The 17,767-nt window shown below is 38.4% G+C and overlaps 1 protein-coding gene across 1 annotated transcript in view; it reads left to right on the plus strand.

The window, feature by feature from the left end:
- The window catches only part of LOC114651745 (cation channel sperm-associated auxiliary subunit gamma-like), a 90,891-nt gene that overhangs the window by 12,496 nt on the left and 60,628 nt on the right, over nucleotides 1-17,767 (plus strand). The window lies entirely within an intron of this gene.

Genomic DNA, 17,767 nt, shown 5'->3' on the forward strand with positions numbered 1-17,767 from the left:
GTTGTTGGTTAAATAACAGAATCTTGCATCTGACCTTCAGCTTAATCTGTTTTTGAAGAAGTGTGATGTTTAAACTTAGGAACAGTCCTATCTATAAACTTGAAAAGTTCACTCCATTCTTTCATGTAGTATCTGACATCAAGTGAAATGCTTTTTTGTAGCAAAAGTTAAATATTTTTATATAATGAATGTGGCATGAAGATATGATGATATTCTGAATAATGAGATTGTGAAGATCAGTGTTGTGTACTTGAAGGTTGTTCAAGATTATGGACACACAACTAAAGATTTTGTGTGTTTATTTTTCTCAGTTAATGTACTTAGGACAAAGAAAATTTGGCTATGGCTTTTTACTATGAGATTGATTAGCATATTGGTTTTGGTGCTTAATTTCTGATCTTCCAATTTTGATCTTAGCCTTTCTTATTGACAATGTTTAATTTTCTGGTTCATTTGAACAGCATCTGCCTAAAATTTCTCTGTGATTTACCTCTTGGCAGAACAGTGACAGTTTTGTATTCTAAATACTGTTTTAGTGGCCTTGGACAACTTCTTGATGCCAAAATATATGTTCACCATTACAGGTATATTAAATCCAAGTATATAACAAAACTGAAAGATGATTTTATATTAAGTTTAATGTGCCTCAGCAAGGAGGAATTCCTTATTTAATTCTATTCTCAAGAGGTTAGATACATTTCAATTCACTGGTACTGTGCAGGATATATTTGTTAGACCACTTAGAGCTGTAGATAGATAGATAGATAGATAGATAGATAGATAGATAGATAGATAGATAGATAGATAGATAGATAGATAGATAGATAGATAGATAGATAGATAGATAGATAGATAGATAGATAGATAGATAGATAGATAGATAGATAGATAGATAGATAGATAGATAGATAGATAGATAGATAGATAGATAGATACTTTATTAATCCCAAGGGGAAATTCACATACTCCAGCAGCAGCATACTGATAAGGAAACAATATTAAATTAAAGTATGATAATAAAAGCTTGCGAGAAAATATTGAAACGGTTGACATGCTGGAAAGCAGTGCTTTTGACATTTAGTACAACAATTGTTCTGTTTACTTTTGTATAGCTCACTTCACTGAGTGAAGGACCAGAGCACTGTGACAAGTTCTCAGGTAAAATGCAAGTATAAATCTTACACGTTGACTTAGTACACATAAAGACAGAGATGTATTTAAATCTCTGTATAATAAAAATCTTGGGAGGAGAGACGAGATGTGACTTTCTCAGAGAGACACTTTCATGTCCCACGAGACAAGACTTTGTGCCAAGAGATTTAACCACGCCCAGGGCCGGAAATAAAAGACAAAGGGTAGATGACAAAGTAGAACGTCATAAAGAATTCAAAAATGTTGGCACAATACACATGCAGAGCAGGTTAGAGATAATAAAAGTACTAAAATTTGAAAGTCTCAAAAAATGATAGTAAAGATCACATTAGCGCAAACAAGCGGAAATTATTACTCGATGAAATAACGGAACAGCGAAAAGAGATTGAATATATTGTTTGGATTTAAACTTTAAGTGGGAGACTAGTAGATCATCTAATTTGTGTTGCCATCAGGGAAAAGTAGTGTTTCTTCCCAATGAAGAGGCGTATCCACGAGAATTAAAAGATTTGTTGTTTGGTGAAAGTGAAATCCACATACGCTGTCACGCTTGGGTCACAGAGTTGCACAGATACACAGGAGATTTTAGAGACAGAAACATTATTCAAACACTTCAAACAAACATAAGTCTCTTTTAGGAGTGAGTCGAGCTCCATGTGTAGTCGGAAGGAATAGCCCCATCTCTCAATTAAAAGAATAGAAAATCTTCCTCTTCTTGGGGCGCGCCTTGGGAGCAGGACCCCCCCATAGGAGCAGAGGATGTCTGGGGGAGAAGAGAGACAAGGCAGTGAGACAAAAGGACAGCTGTTGTACAGGCTTTTAAATGTTCGAAGCAGAGATGTAGATCACACGGCATGGCAGCAGCAGCAAGCCAGAAGCTGATCAAGCAAAGAGAAGGTAAAAAAAAACTGTATTTGTTTCCCATTGTATCACCGTTTAAGAGGGGGTTTCGGAGGAGCGACTGTGTATCCTTGGGGTGTGTTCAGCCCCCCTCTTCACAACGCGAGCAGCAGAGATGCGAAGTGGCAGGCACATAACACAGGCCGGGAGGGTGAGGGGGGGTTGGCGAGCGAAGCCAGCAGGGTGCAAACCCCCTAGTATACATGAAAAAAATGTTGTTTGAAACTGACTAACATAAATGGAAACCAACAATTTCTGTCCATTAAATAATTATTGAACCATAGCCAGATGACAACAGAGGAGAGGAAAACAAAAACACCAGTCAGCAGCATTTATGGAGGAAAGAAACTTCTGGACGGTCCATGGTCAATTGTAAGAGAAAACGTCAAAGACAAAATCAAACACAGTCACTCTTGTGCCATCTAATCTGATGACAGAAAATTTAAATTGGTTAATTCCAATGCTCCTTTATCTGAGATGGTTTTTCCTTACACAGGAGATCAGCTTGACAGTAGAGTAGTGCCACATCTAGGTTTCAAGAAGAGAAACAGATAGACAAGGGTTAGTACTGGTTTATAATAATTGTAATACTTGATAACAGTTTATAAATATTGTTTTATTTATATTTCTGTACAAATGACTAACAAACAGAAATGCAGTATGCACAGCTAATCAGCGGCTCTAGTCAGGGTATAACATTAGTAGACATTAATAAGGAGTAGGGAGTTTTCAGCTTAGATTTCAGAAGGCTGAGACTGAAGGGACATCTCTCAGATCATTCCACAGCTTCAGAGGCCTTAAACTAAAAGTACAACCTCCCAGTGTTATTTTATTAACCCTTGGAATCTTAAGCAGTCTGGCATCTTGAACTCTTAATGTGTGCTCTGTTTTGTAAGTAATGATAAGGTCAGATAGGTAAACAGCTCCTTGGCTATTTAAGGCTTTACACAGTATTTTAAAAGAAGGATTTGGAAATCAGCCTTAAGCTTAACTGGAAGCCAATTTTATGATTTAAGGTACATGTTCATACTTTCTAGTTCTTGTAATGATTTTGACAGCAGTATTTTAAATTAACTGTAAGCTGATTTGGAAAGCCTGTGATAATTCATTTTAGTAATCAATCCTGCTATAAGTAAATGCATGAAATATATTCTCAGTATGCTGAATATTAAGAAAATGTCTTAATTTTGCAAGATGGAAAAAAGTTAACTTCTAAATTGCTTGCTGATTCAATAAAATTAATGGTGATTACAGCTGAGTTTTAAAGTTGCAGTCTGCACCATTCTACCCAATAACATTTTTTTTCTGTAATTAGAGATAAATAGTTCACATTTATCCACTCGTTTATCTCACTGACATAATTAATTAATGATACCATTCAAAGTGCAAGACTGAAAATTAATGTTATTTTTTATAATGAAAGCATATAAAGTCAAAACAGTAAAGGTCAGAATGCCAGGTTCTGCAAGACACCTTATTTAACTTCTGAGTATAATGATGGAGTACTATCAGCACATTACTGTATGTAATGAAATTCATTTGATAAATAAAAATTAAATCGGGCAAGGAAACTGCCTGACAGTGCAATGTAGTTTTCCAGCCTATGTAATAAAATAGAATGGTCAAATGTGTCAAATGCTGCACTAAAGTTTGTTTTCCTTCATCAAAGGATACTAACATGTCATTTACAACATGGGCTAGTGCAGTTCCTGTATTCTGACCATTTCAGAAACCAGACAGGAATTTTGTGCTGTGTAAGGTGAGACTGGTGCTGCATGACAACTCAGGATCTATAATTACTGTTTGTTGGTCTAGCTCTGACTTTTAGGTAATAGCCTGATTACTGACACTTTGCTGCTTCAGGAACCTGGCAAAGACCTTGCTAGGGTCATCGTCAATAGGGTCCGTGATCACTTGCTCTCCTCCCAGCGACTGGAACAGTTTGGGTTTATGCCTAAGAAGTCTACCATCATCTACATCCTGCACTTTGGATTCTCACTGAGTGCAAACGTGAATGTCGGCAGAGTTTCTTTGCAGCTTTTGTCGATATTCATAAAGTGTTCGACTCAGTTGATCAAGCTGCCCTGTGGGACAACCTAAGATTTCACAGAATCGCCCTGAAGTTGATGGATATCATGACCTGCCTTTACACTGGTACCGCGAATGCTGTGCAGTGTGGAAGTGGAACCTCTGCAGTTTTCCCAGTTGATTTTGTCATTTTTCAGGGGTATGTTTCTACCCTGTTCAATGCTTACATGGACTGGGTGTTGGGCAGGGTCATGGGGTTCAGCGGCTGTGGGGCATCTGTTGGTGAAGACAGATTTACTGATCTTGTGTCCTGGATAAAAACTAAAATCCAGGCCTTTAATGACCTCTTTGGCATAGCCATCAGCAGTGTGTCTGTCTGAGGAGGGAATGTACTGTAAATCTCTTCGAGAGGTGTACTTACCTAGGCAGTGACGTTCATGTCTCTGATAACTGTTCCTATGAAGTCAGTAGACGGATTGGGAAAGCAAGGAGGGTCATAAGGTCATTGGAAAGGGGTATGTGGTGTTCCCAATATTTTTGCACAAGCATGAAGATCCAAGTTTTTAAAGTCCTGGTGCTCCCTTTGTTGCTTTATGATTTCAAGACATGGACACTATCCATTGACCTGAGATGAAGACTGGATTCCTTTGGTACTGTGTCTCTTCAGAAAATCCTTGGGTACTGCTGTTTTGACTTTGTGTCAAACAAGTGGTTGCTCATGGAGTCCCAAATGAGGCATATTAGCTGCATTGTGAGGAAGCATCAATTATGGCACTACGGTCATGTGGCATGATTCCCTGAGAGTGAAACGGCTCGCAGAATCCTCATTACTGAGGACCCGAGTGGCTGGACCAGGCCAAGGGGACGTTCACGTAATACCTGGCTCTGGCAGATAGAGGGTCATTTCTGAAGGTTGGGACTGGACTACATGTCTGCCTGGGTGTTGCCAACCGGAATTCTAGCTGTTTCATTGTGTTACGGGTGCGCAATGTGCTGTACCAGCGCATGCTCCCCAGTCAGACCCAACCTTAAGGCTATGATTGGGTGCTGCCAGTACAGCCATTAAGCTTTCCAGTAGTTTAGCTTGGATTGAGTCTAAGGGACATGTAGTATGTTTCATTTTAGAAATTCAAGTTATGACTTCCTGTTCTATTATCAAATTAAAATTACTACAGTGGTGCATGCAAGGCTAGATAGGTTTGCCTATGTAGTATTAAGAGAGGTAACAGTGAAATCTGGGACCTTATATTGTCAATGTTATGATGAAAGAAGTTCATATTATGTGCTCTGCTAATGTTTCTAGGAATTTTGCATTGCAGTTCAGAATACTTATTTGTTAGATTAGCCACTGTCCTAAACAGTACATGAGGATTATTTCTGTTGTCACCTATTCATCTAGAATAGTTGTCTGAGCAAGCCATAAGTGAGATTTTAATACTTTTAACATTTCTGTCTATGTAGTATGGAAGACCTTCAGCTTTGTTGCTTTCCTCCCAGTTTTCGCCACTGTAATTTTAAGAGCCTGAATACTCTCATTAAACCAGAGAGAGTATCTATGTGTTTTAATCACTTTTGTTTTAATGAGATCTACTGTATCCATTACAATCCAGATGTTGCACTGCCCTACTTTTAATGTACAAGTGTCTACAAGTGTATTGGAAAGGGCAAAAACAAATCAAATGTGAATAGGTAGTTATCAGAAATAGCTTAATTTAATGGAGTAATATTTAAATTTTGAATCTCAACTCTGTGAGGATTAACTAGATCTAATGTGTGCCTATGATGATGAGTTGGGCATTGATAATCTGGAAAACCCTACTGAGTTTAACAAATTAGTAAATCATTTGCTGAAATTTCAGTTTCCACATCAGTGTGGATTTTATAATTCCTCCATCAACACTACATGATCATAGTTTATAGCTAAATCTTATAAAAGGCTGTCAGATTTCACAATTGGTTCCCACATTTTCTTTTACCCTTGGTGAATAAGGAAATGAAGTTCTTATAATACCTCAGATTACTGCAAAACATTATTCTTAGTGTCGACATACAGCAATAAGGTGGATATTTCATCCTTGGCCAGGAAATCTAATTTAACCTTTGCCCCTGAAAGGTATTTTACTTTACCTGTTAGATTATTACTTTAATATTCTGAGAAATGGAATCACTAGTTACAAACATGTTGTTGCTGTCAGCTTTGACAAAAGTGCTGCTTAGTGCTGAGTATCTCTTCTAGGTCCAAACTGCTGTCCTGGGTGCTGAGGGAATGCATTTTGACTTCTTAGACTCACATCTCACTGTATCCACTCACCCAGTGGCTGAATTAGTGCTGTTGACTACCGTGGGCACTGGAGAGACTGAAGCTGAATCAGAAAACAATCCAAGTCAATCCAATTTTCAGTTTGCCTAATTGCTATCCGTTTCCTAGTGTTGCCCTCCAAAGCTCCTGCTTTTCTGACCAACTCTAAGTTAACTCTACATTTTTGGCAGGTGAAGGTATCTATACTGCCAGCCAGAGAACCTAAGCTGCATATACTACAGTACACACAACATAAAAACATACCCTTGATAGACAGAGAACACACTTGCATTTAACTTGCATTAAATACAGAGCTCATCATTATCTGTTAGTCGGTAGCTCATTTAGACCAGTACATTTTAGACCAGTAACTGTATTGATTAATTAATTTTTTTACTATATTCTTTTTTCCTGAACTCAGTCCAACCATTCATACTATACTTTCAGAAATCATCTTATTCTCCCATTATATGTTATAAATGCAAGGTATATCTACATATAAATGGGCCAGTTTAGCACAGACAGATGTATATACACAGGAAATTCATTAGCATACAAATTACAGTGATGTATTGATCACTGATTATTGTTACTGCTTATTTCAGAATGATGACTCATATGTATTATATTCATGTTAGACTAAGGGAAACCAAAACAGAGATTATTTAAGTTGCAGGACAGATGTTCAATTATTTTTTATTGGTTCTACAACAAAGGACCACCCAGAACAGACAAGAATCATTTACCAAATCAAACTGCCAGCCATAATCAAAAGTCAAAATAAAATAAGTACATATTTTCAAAGCCAGAATGTTTTCTCTACCAGTATTTGCATTTCTTTTTATTACATGAATGTTGTCTCTCAAAGCAACACAGGATTTTTCAAAATGTTTGCAAATTTGTTAAAAATAAAAAAAATGAAAAATCACATTGACACAAGTATTCAGAACCCTTGTTATGGCACTTGAAATCTGGCTCAGATGCATCCCATTCTATTTATCATCATTGAGAGGTTTCTACATGTTGTTTGAAGTCCACATGTGGTCAATTTTTAGATGTTTAGGAAAGGCACACACCAGTTTATAGAAGGTGTAGCAGAGCAAAGACCAAGCCATGAGGATCAAATAAATTGCCTACAGAGCCAGGAGAGAGGATTGTGTTGTGGTACAGATCTGGGGAAGGCTACAAAAAGTTTTTGCAGCAGTGAACGTTCCCAAGAGCACAGTGGGATACATGAATCTTAAATGGAAGAATTTTTTGAACAACCACTACTCTTCCTAGAGCTGGCAGTTCAGCCAAACTAAGCAATTGGACAAGAAGGGCCTCGGTAAAAGACTTGACCAAGAACCCAATGGCCACTCTGCCTGAGCTACAGAAAACCTGTGTGGACATGATAGGAACTTCCAGAAGGACAAAAGACCCCATACTTAAATTAACTGAACATCTCTGGATAGAGCAGAAGACAGCCATCCAAAGGTAACCATTTAGTTTGATAGAATTTGAGAGGATCTGCAGAGAAAAATAGTGGAAATTCCCCAAGTCCAGTGTGTGAAGCCCAAGAAGACACTTAAACGTAAGAGCTACCCAAAGTGCTTAAACAAAGTCTGAATACAGCAGAAGCTCCATATCCATGGATGACATGACATAAGGCTTACTGTGAATGCCTGAAAATAGCCTGAAAAGTCAGTTGTTTACATATTGTACAATACTTCTGATAAAGTTTAATTGATAAATTAATGCACAATAAGACATTACCTCTAATAAATAGTAATAATAAAATACATTGTATATTATTATACTTGTGCGTTCCCTCTCTCTATCTCTCTCGAATGAACAGGATTCTAATGTTTTAGCTTAACCTTCAAAGGATGATGGAGAAATGAAAAATATCTTGCACACATACACAATTTAAACACATTTTTATATTTATTTCTTAGAAAATATCTTAATCTATTGTGTGTACTCACCATTCTTCATTGTTTTCACTGATGGGAAGCATTTTACTGTTTCTCTTATGCTTTGCTGAACTGCCAACATCACTACATATACTTTGGTGCTTTGGGCAAAAGAGAATTAAGGGTTATTTTTACAACAACACTATGATAACATGGAAGCGAATGTGGACAGTGAGAACGCAAAAGGCTTAAGGCTGGTTTGTAGTTTAACTTGGCACGCCTCTGGGATTTGACTACACATGGAATGCAGCAATCATTTATTTCTGGAAATATCCATTTATTATTTTCGGGCCATGGTAAATCGCGAAAAACAGAAACCGCATCTGCGGATATGAGGGTTCTACTGTACTTGCGTTAATGTGATATTTCGGTTTTTTATCTTTGATAAATTTGTAAAATTTGAAAATAAAATCCAAAATTGTGTTACGGTGGCAACATAACAAAATGTCTAACAAGTCAAGAAGTCTGAATACATTCTGAAAACACTGTATATATGTTTCTTTCTGCAGTTTTAATCTAATCAATGAAAGAGCATTAGACTTTCTGCATGCTTGCAAGCAAAAAGGACCACCATCCTTTTTCTAGCTCCTGGTGAATTCTGGTTTTATTGGAAAAGCAGCATTAAGCTGGTTGGCACCTCCTGGGCACTGCCTTTTGGTACTATGGCACTTTGCTGCCACCTACTGGCTTCACTCTGTACCAGAATTGACTCCTCCTACCACACCCTTAAACTTAAAGTTTAGCGTATTCTAACATGTACCACAAAAATAAATGTCTTGGTTCACTCAAACATTTTCAGATGTTTTCTTGCTTTCTTCTTTAAGTTTTCTTAACTTCTCTTCCTTAGATTATTTTTCTGATGTTAACATAGTCCAATGACAATTCCAGTTTTGCATCATGTATTTCATTAGAACTTGCATGGAAATGTATTTCTAACTGACCATTAGTGATTGGTACTTTCCATCTTAGAAGTGTTTGATCTAAATTTCTTCTCTTGCCAGCTAGGAAGACTTTTGTCAATTAAACATGGGGTCCAATGATAAAGTTCCTAACTAATTTTGTAACAAAGTCACTCTTTCCTTTCACATATGTTATTAGTAAGGGTAAAAGTACTACTTTGATTCTTTCCTTACTTGTTTCCAGTTCATACATTGTGATACAGCTTTCATTTCATTAAAGACTGAGGGACAAAAATGTATTCTGATCTGTCACAAAAATAAACTTACTTTTTATAGGTAGGACAAAATTTTTCAATGCAAATAAAAATGCTCTAATCAGGTTTTTTACTGGCAATACCAATTACTGTTCACCGATTTCATGTTACTTGATCAGCTGATTCCAATACAGATTCCAATTATTTTAATTTTATTTTAAAAACTTTTACACTAAGTTCCTGCATAACCAGACGCATACAAGCTTTATGTCCTATACTAAAGTGTATTTTTACAATTCAACTGTAGACCATATGTATTAACTGTAAATTCTGTAGGCTTATTGTCCAGTGACCATAAAAATACTAAAATAAATACTTAAAGTAATATTTACAAAATATGTTTTCATAATATGTATGGCATAAAAGAAAATAAAATACATCTCATTAATTAGAACCTGACATATTTAATTTTTTCTGTAGTGTACCTATAAAACAAGTAGTTTTCAGCATTTCCCTAACAACTATACAGTATATATATATCCATCCATCCATTTTCCAACACACTGAATCCGAACACAGGGTCACGGGGGGCTGCTGGAGCCAATCCCAGCCAACACAGGGCACAAGGCAGGAACCAATCCCGGGCAGGGTGCCAACCCACCACAGGACACACACAAACACACCCACACACCAAGCACACACTAGGGCCAATTTAGAATCGCCAGTCCACCTAACCTGCATGTCTTTGGACTGTGGGAGGAAACTGGAGCCCCCGGAGGAAACCCACGCAGACACGGGGAGAACATGCAAACTCCACGCAGGGAGGACCCAGGAAGTGAACCCGGGTCCCCAGGTCTCCCAACTGCGAGGCAGCAGCGCTACCCACTGCGCCACCGTGCCACCCTATATATATATATATACATACTAGGGGAGCAAGCCCCCAGTTGCGGCCAGTCTGCTGCTTGTGTTGTAAAGAGGGGGGCTGAACGCACCCCAAGGAGACATGGTTGCTCCTCTGAAACCCCCTCTTAAACGGTGATACAATGGGAAACAAATACATATATAATTACAATAAAATAAGAACACAGAGACAGCAGATCAAGAGTTGGGGAGCTTCCCCGTATTCTGGATGAAGGTCCAGTCTTTCCAGTTATAGAATAATTTCTTGAAGCTTTTATAGAGGGTTTTCAAGAAGTACAATTGGTGGTAGAAAATGAGATAAATGGAGGTGATGTTGATTATAGAAGCCGGGGACGATATCAAAATCGGGGGACGAAACTGAAGTCATCATGATGATACTACAAGTGAGCTAATTTGGTAGAGACAGAAGAAAAGTCTTGTATAGTGAGTGCCATGTACGTGGAGACATGAACGTTGTGTCAGGCAGGAGTTTTTTGATCTTCAGTCTTTATGTTGATGAAAAGGAAAGAAAGGTATTAGCATTCCGTTTCAACCCACTATCTTCTATTCTTTCACGCCCAGTCAAGCCCTTTGGCTGTCCCCTATTCGTGTGTGTGTGTGTGAGACAATGTATATATATTAATAAAATAACGGTGGGAGGTCGAGCTTTTGGTTACAGGGCCTCTAAACTGTGGAATGGTCTGCCTGCTACAATAAGAGATGCCCCTTCGATCTCAGCTTTTAAATCCCGGCTGAAGGCTCACTACTTCAGTTTACCATATCCTGACTAGAGCTGCTGATTAACTGTACAGACTGCATCTCTGTTGTTAGTCAATTGCACTAAAACATAAATAACATGATAGTTATAATTTTGTTACTAACCCTCACCTATTCTGTTTCTCTTCTTGGTACTCAAATGTGGCACTTGGTGCCACGGCCCACCTGCCAAGTTGTTTTGCCTGCCAAAGATAAAGTCATCCCTGATGGAGAGGGGTCCTTTCATCGGATTAGCGCTATTTCAGCTGTGGAATGGCCAAATGGGGGAGGCAGCTTGATGAATGAGGTCTCCAGGACTCTAAACAAATCCAAATCTTATTATGTGATATCATCTACTGTTAAATTCTACTCTGTACTTCTAAAATTTTTATTTTTATACTGTATTGAGGATTTGTTCTGTTCTGTGTATTGTATTGTATTGTATTGACCCCCTTCTTTTGACACCCACTGCACGCCCAACCTACCTGGAAAGGGGTCTCTTTTTGAACTGCCTTTCCCAAGGTTTCTTCCATTTTTTCCCTACAAGGGTTTTTTTGGGAGTTTTTTCTTGTCTTCTTAGAGAGTCAAGGCTGGGGGGCTGTCAAGAGGCAGGGCCTGTTAAAGCCCATTACGGCACTTCTTGTGTGATTTTGGGCTATACAAAAAATAAATTGTATTGTATTGTATATATATATATACTATATATATATATATATATATATATATACAGTGTATATACAGTGGGTACGGAAAGTATTCAGACCCCCTTCAATTTTTCACTCTTTGTCATATTGCAGCCATTTGCTAAAATCATTTAAAATAATTTTTTCCCTCATTAATGTACACACAGCACCCCATATTGACAGACAAAAAAAAGAATTTTTGAAATTGTTGCAGATTTATTAAAAAAGAAAAACTGAAATATCACATGGTCCTAAGTATTCAGACCCTTTGCTGTGACACTCATATATTTAACTCATGTGCTTTCCATTTCTTCTGATCATCCTTGAGATCACCTTCATTTGAGTCCAGCTGTGTTTGATTATACTGATTGGACTTGATTAGGAAAGCCACACACCTGTCTATATAAGACCTTACAGCTCACAATGCATATCAGAGCAAATGAGAATCATGAGGTCAAAGGAACTGCCTGAAGAGCTCAGAGACAGAATTGTGGCAAGGCACAGATCTGGCCAAGGTTACAAAAAAATTTCTGCTGCACTTAAGGTTCCCAAGAGCACAGTGGCCTCCATAATCCTTAAATGGAAGACGTTTGGGACGACCAGAACCCTTCCTAGAGCTGGCCGTCCGGCCAAGCTGAGCTACCAGGGGATCAAAGATCACTTTGGCTGAGCTCCAGAGATGCAGTCAGGAGATGAGAGAAACTTGTAGAAAGTCAATCATCACTGCAGCCCTCCACCAGTCAGGGCTTTATTGCAGAGTGGCCTGTCGGAAGCCTCTCCTCAGTGCAAGACACATGACAGCCCGCATGGAGTTTGCTAAAAGACACCTGAAGGACTCTGAGATGGTGAGAAATAAGATTCTCTGGTCTGATGAGACCAACATACAACTTTTTGGCCTTAATTCTAAGCGGTATGTGTGGAGACAACCAGGCACTGCTCATCACTTGTCCAATACAGTCCCCACAGTGAAGCATGGCGGTGGCAGCATCATGCTGTGGGGGTGTTTTTCAGCTGCAGGGACAGGACGACTGGTTGCAATCCAGGGAAAGATGAATGCGGCCAAATACAGGGATATCCTGGACAAAAACCTTCTCCAGAGTGCTAAGGACCTCAGACTGGGCCGAAGGTTTACCTTCCAACAAGACAATGACCCTAAGCACACAGCTAAAATAACAAAGGAGTGGCTTCACAACAACTCTGTGACTGTTCTTGAATGGCCCAGCCAGAGCCCTGACTTAAACCCAATTGAGCATCTCTGGAGAGACCTAAAAATGGCTGTCCACCAACGTTTACCATCCAACCTGACAGAACTGGAGAGGATCTGCAAGGAGGAATGGCAGAGGATCCTCAAATCCAGGTGTGAAAAACTTGTTGCATCTTTCCCAAGAAGACTCATGGCTGTATTAGCTCAAAAGGGTGCTTCTACTAAATACTGAGCAAAGGGTCTGAATACTTAGGACCATGTGATATTTCAGTTTTTCTTTTTTAATAAATCTGCAACAATTTCAAAAATTCTTTTTTTTGTCTGTCAATATGGGGTGCTGTGTGTACATTAATGAGGGAAAAAAATAATTTAAATGATTTTAGCAAATGGCTGCAATATGACAAAGTGTGGAAAATTGAAGGGGGTCTGAATACTTTCCATACCCACTGTATATATATATATATATATATATATATATATATATATATATATATATACTAGCAGGAGTACCCGGCATTGCCTGGGAACCTATAGCTGGTGAATTTCCCAAAAAAAAGGAACAGTACATAGAAATCAAACAAACATTTTTCTGATTGACATTTTATTGTAATAGGTAATATAAGTGGTCATTTTAGAGGCTTTGGATACAGTATATTTTTTGTGTTGTCCTGGGGTTCCGAAAATGAACAAATTGTGAGGATTGCCCACTGTAGAACATGTAACGTAGAGTTGTCCGTGTGAAAAGCATAGATTTTCCAAATTGATGTCTTTAACTTGGAGTGATTGCCCTTCAGCCTCAGTAATTCACATAGCAAAATGCAAACGAATAGGAAATTCTAGCCTTTTGAAATCAAAGTGTAAATCATTCGGAATCAGTGTAATTCTTTGTATGAAAACATGTTGACGTCTTGCGCAAGGTTTGAGACGGCCTTGAAATAGACTTTTTTGAACAGGAAATTGTAGATGTTTGAAATTAAAGGGTAAATCATTTGGAATCAGCGGAATTCTTGGTATGAAAACATCTTGATGTCTTGCGCAATGTTTGAGACGGCTTTGAAATAGACTTTTTTGTGGCATCAGAAGTGGACTTTCTAATGCTATGTCTTCTTTTTGGTGGCATGGGTATATTAGCGAAAAGCAGGACAATTATAATGTGTCACATGGTATTACGTACGTTATAAGCACCAGAGTGAGATGAATGAACGTTATTTACAATACGTCGGAAAGCGAACAAATAGCATCAGTCAGTCAGAAAGACCAAGACTGAAATCTTACTTTGAGTCAGAAAGCGAGCAAATAGCACCACAAATATGGAAAGCCAGTCACGCGCACTGGGTCGTTTACGTTTTACATCCATACGGCAGTTCCCCTTCATGCGATGAAAGCATTCGGCTTTCTCATATTTGGACACTTCCACAATGTCTTGGCAATTTAAAGAAACATTGGTAAAGAGGGATGCACAGAGACCAAATGTGCCGCTAGATGGTGCTGCCATTAACGTCTGTTGTAACGTGCGGCCATCTTGTCAATGATAAGTACAGGGACTTTTTGCGAACGTTGTGTCGGTCAAAAAGTGTCCTGCGCTTGACCAAGGACATTTTTCCCAACCAAACATACCCCATGACCTCCTCCTAGTCACAAAGCAGCCCCATGCCCAGTTTGGTGGCGATCGGACGTCCGGTGCAGATTTGTATGATGGACTTAGCAAATGCACGTAGCAAATGCAAGGCTACGGTACGTGATCCTCTCAGAAGACAATTTTAAAGACCCGCGAGACCAAAGACACGCCCTACTTACAACATATGACCACGGGCAGAAAAAAAATCAGTAGTGTAAAGGCAGTCACGCAGCACACACAGCTCCATGGCTCTCAGTGCATATAAAGTGTATAAGGTCAATACGGTAGAAATGAAATGAAACGGGTAGAAATGAAACGTCGACGACCAAACGAAGACGAAAGAAAAGCGCGGAGAAAAGAGACCCAAATGCGGTGGAGAGAAAAAAATGCTAAAAAGAAAAACAATAATCTAGGTGCAAATTTAGAAAATAAGGAAAGTGATAATCAGCCCAGAACAAGTGGAATTGAAAACAAAACACGTCCAATAGGGCTCAGAATTAAAAAATTAGAACTTCATAAACGGGAGCAGCATTATATGTCCTGCAAGAAAGAGATTTAACCACGCCCGGCCGGAAATAAAGGACAATTATTGTTTTTACAACGTCACGCAAGATAAGTCAGTGAGCCATCATTTAAAAACGAGTCCACAGACCTCTAACTAAGCAGTCGTTGGATTGCTTTTGGCAGACACGCACAATGTGCTCCCGGCTCTTAAAACAAGCAGAACAGGCAGCTCACCAGTAGGTTGAAGCCTTTTTGTTTTAAGTGACTGATAGGTCCGATTGAGGGGGGCAGAGTACAGCACAGAAGACTGATAGTGGGGTACTGATTGATGTGGTAAGGGGGAGGCAAGACCCGGGGGAGGAGGGGTCGGAGAGGGTGCTAGACAGTTGTGTTACGTCAGTCACTACAGTATCAAAAAAAAAAAAAAAGATAGTAAAGATCTCATTAGCACAAACAAAAGGTGATTAATCATCAGAGACAGGTGTAATTGAAAAAATAGCAGGACAAAGCAAGGTCATCCCACAACAGTTAAAGCAACGACAAGTTTAATTTCAAAGAATACACAATTCGGTCAGGTGTATATATGATGACGGAGAAGCGATGCAAATTTTAACAAGTAAGGTAATGTATATATTCCACGAATAACATTAGACACCAAAGGAGATCGTGATATGCCATGCATATTAAAATGTTTATGCATATTTGAAGCTAGAGATCAACAAAGGGAGAAAATGAGTCACGTATCTTAAAATTCTTTTTTACTCATAAGCTTTCGACAACCTAACAGGTGTCATCATCAGAGGAGCATGATTAGACATACAGGAATCAAAGGCAATATATAGCATGTGAAGAGTGGGGATGGAGGGGGAGGTTGTAAGGAGAGGTGGTGATTAATAAGGTGTGGATCAGAAGGTATTGATCATAAAGTATTTTTTATTATTTGGATGTTCTTCTTTTTAAGCCTGCATATGCTGGTTCAAGTCCAAGTGTCTTTTAAAGGCGTTTTCATTAGGGAACCACGATTCAGCCAGCTCTCTGGCGCTCTTAGGCACAAATTACTTAGGCCATGAATTTTACTTTCACAGTGTCCCAGTTAAATGTGTGTCCAGTGGAACTTGTATGTGTGTAAATCAGTGACCGTGGGTCTTTCCTTATAACATCATTTGTGATATTCCTGTATATGTGTTGTGAGTCTTTTAAATGTTTGTCCCATGTATACTGCTGGGCTTGCATTATATGGAATGCTGTGAAATGGATTTCTTGTCTCCATGGTTGACATTTTGCTTTTGGCATTGAAAAGGACAGTCTGTAAAGTGTTTGCCGTTTTGGACACTATCTTGATCCCAGATCTGGACAGGATGTGAGCTGTACCTTCTGACATGCCGCAATGATAAAGTTGGATGTAGTAAGTGCAGTGGGGGACCGAGCTGGAGTCGACTGTTAGCTGAGATCTGGAGCGTCTCCGATATGGACGTTGTTTAATAAATGTCTTGAGGTATCCATTTGATGTGAATAGACGAAAAAGATAATGTCTTTCATTCTTTTTTGTGTCCATTGTTTTACAATGGGTGTTAATCATTTTGAACAAAGTCCTAACACAGCTCTGTTTATGTGAAGAAGGGTTATACCTGGAAAAGTGTAGTATTTTTTCTGCATAACATCCTTTGCAATAAACACTTGTAATCAAACTGGAGTGGTTATCTCTTTCAATATAAATGTCAAGGAAATTGATGCGTCCGTTCATTTCTTTTTCCATCATGAATTGGATTGCAGGGAATACTGAGTTGTTGTAGCTGTAGAATTCATTCAGCTGGTTAGTTTTAAATTTGACGAATGTGTTGTTGATGTAGAGTTTAAGTCTGAGTCTGAACTGACTTAGAGCTGCTCTTTCAAATCATTGCATAACCAGTTCAGCTAAGAGTCCGGATAATGGAGATCCCATTGGCATGCCTTCTTTCTGTCTATAGTATTTTCCATTAAAATGGATGTGTTTTTTTGGCCAAGTGATATTAGATGCCTTATGTTCTTAGTTGTCAGCTTCATTTGTGCCGTTATGGTGGTGTCGTTGTTTAGTTTTGTCAGAAAAGTCTTTGAGGCCAGATGAATTGGGATTGTGGTATATAACGACACAACATCAAAAGAAACCATGATCTCATCATCGGCAATGGATATATTCTTCAGGCGCTGTAATGCCATTTTAGCACTATTAACGGAATAATCTGAATCATATGTTAAGTGTTTGAGCATATGAAAAAGTCTTTTAGATAAATTGTAAGTGTAAATTGATTAGACTGACCACAGGTCTGAATTTTAAAGGGGTCTTGTGGATTTTTTGGAGGCCGTAGATATACATATTCTCACACAATCAATTGATATTGGCAATTAAACACTGCTTAAATGTAAATATACATGCACTTATAGGTTTTAATCATTTTAAATCATTAATTGCACTACAGCTTTTTTACTGTCAAAATAAATTACTATAATTTTGCAGGTGTCTTTTTCCTCGGTGAATCAACTAGCGATTCATAATTTTTTAGATGTAATTATAAATATAGATTACCATTTTATTAATGCAGTACATATTCCTTACCTACACTTATGGTGTATGACAC

This window comes from Erpetoichthys calabaricus, chromosome 1 (genome assembly GCF_900747795.2).
Source record: "Erpetoichthys calabaricus chromosome 1, fErpCal1.3, whole genome shotgun sequence".
Taxonomy (NCBI): domain Eukaryota; kingdom Metazoa; phylum Chordata; class Cladistia; order Polypteriformes; family Polypteridae; genus Erpetoichthys; species Erpetoichthys calabaricus.